Source organism: Carcharodon carcharias, chromosome 2 (assembly GCF_017639515.1).
Source record: "Carcharodon carcharias isolate sCarCar2 chromosome 2, sCarCar2.pri, whole genome shotgun sequence".
NCBI classification, from domain to species: domain Eukaryota; kingdom Metazoa; phylum Chordata; class Chondrichthyes; order Lamniformes; family Lamnidae; genus Carcharodon; species Carcharodon carcharias.
This window is the reverse complement of record NC_054468.1, coordinates 47,377,111-47,378,597: the sequence shown is the minus strand read 5'-3', so window position 1 is coordinate 47,378,597 and position 1,487 is coordinate 47,377,111. Positions and strand designations below refer to the sequence as shown.

Below are 1,487 nucleotides of genomic sequence, written 5' to 3'. Positions count from 1 at the left end.
CTAAAATTTACGTGGTAACCGGCGCTACACAGCTATTGGATCTTGCAGTCACGTGGTCAATCTGCTCAGTCTCTTAAAGATGTATCACACCTCAGATTACCACATACATTTTTTAACTTGTGCTTCTTCTGTCTTTCAGAATCACTCACTAATCCATCTCCCATGGCCAAGAAAAGCACCAGGATGGCGGATTGGGAGCTAAAGAGTGCAGCGCCCATGAGATCACAGAGCTTCTTATTCGGATGTGAGCTCAAGGCAGGTGAGAAGGAGTACAAGATGGAGGTGGATGATGATGAATCTGAGCATCAGCTTTCTCTGAGAACAGTTTGCCTTGGTGCTGGTGCAAGTGATGACTTGCATCTGGTTGAAGCAGAAGGCTTAAATTCTGAAGGCAAGAACATAAAGATCACTTTGGCAGCTCTGAAGTTGTCAGTACAGCCAACAGTTAGTTTGGGAGAATTTGAAATGGCACCACCTGTGACATTCAGACTCAAATCTGGAGCAGGTCCTGTGTACATCAGTGGCCAACACCTCATTGCATTGGATGATGATGATTTGGAATCTAATGATGAGGATGACAGCATGCTGGAGGACACCACATCGAAATGAGCTATAAAGTGACCAGCTACTGGCGCATCCAAAATAATGCAGAAAAAAATGAAAGTTGAAGACTCTGATGAAGATGACACGAAGGATGATGAGTAGGAGGTTGAAGATGAGGAGGACATGACCCCAGCAAAAAAGCCTCTTCAGAAAACTCCACTCAAGGCTACCCCTGGAACAAAGGGGACTCCCAACCAAAATGGCAAAAACCCACCAAACCCACACCAGCTTAGAAGCAGTCAAAGACACCAGAATCCAGCAGTAAACCCAAGACACCCAAGATCCCAAAGACATTGTTGGCTGTTGAAGAAATCAAATCCAAGTTGAAGAACTTCAGTGGAAAAAGGGGTTGGCCTACCCAAGCTGGAGCCTAAGTTTATAAACTACCTTAAACATGGCTTCAGGATAGAGGACCCCAAGATCATCAAAGAACTTTGGGTGTGGAGGCTAAAAATGGATGGGAAGTAGAGGAATTGTAGCAGTATTAACTCAAACATGCTGTGAAAATTGTACTCTGTTCTTGCCTCTGTGTTCTTGTAAATAAAACAGTTTGTGTTACAAAAAAAATTCTCCCATTGCCTGCTCTGAATTTGACCCCAGGTTATCAGTCCCCTGCCAATATAGTTTAAATTGCAAGCAAGCAGTACCAGATTTTATAAAAGGTTAACCCTTAAAATTTAAAATTTCACTCCCTTCTCACTGAACTCGCAGTAATTCCAATCTGTACCAGTTGCACTCCATGGAGGAAGGGTTTATGAAAATCCCACTAAGGGTGTTGCACAATTTGTTGAAAAAAAAACTTGGTCATTGGCTCAACAATTCAATTTGAAATTGCTGGTTTTTTTCTGAAACTTGAAGCCAAATTTTGATCGGGGTCAGAAGCC

At 42.8% G+C, this 1,487-nt stretch overlaps 1 pseudogene; it reads left to right on the top strand.

The window, feature by feature from the left end:
- The first annotated feature begins 216 nt into the window (after positions 1-216).
- On the top strand, positions 217-1,087 carry LOC121274061 (annotated as a pseudogene).
- Positions 1,088-1,487: the final 400 nt, after the last annotated feature.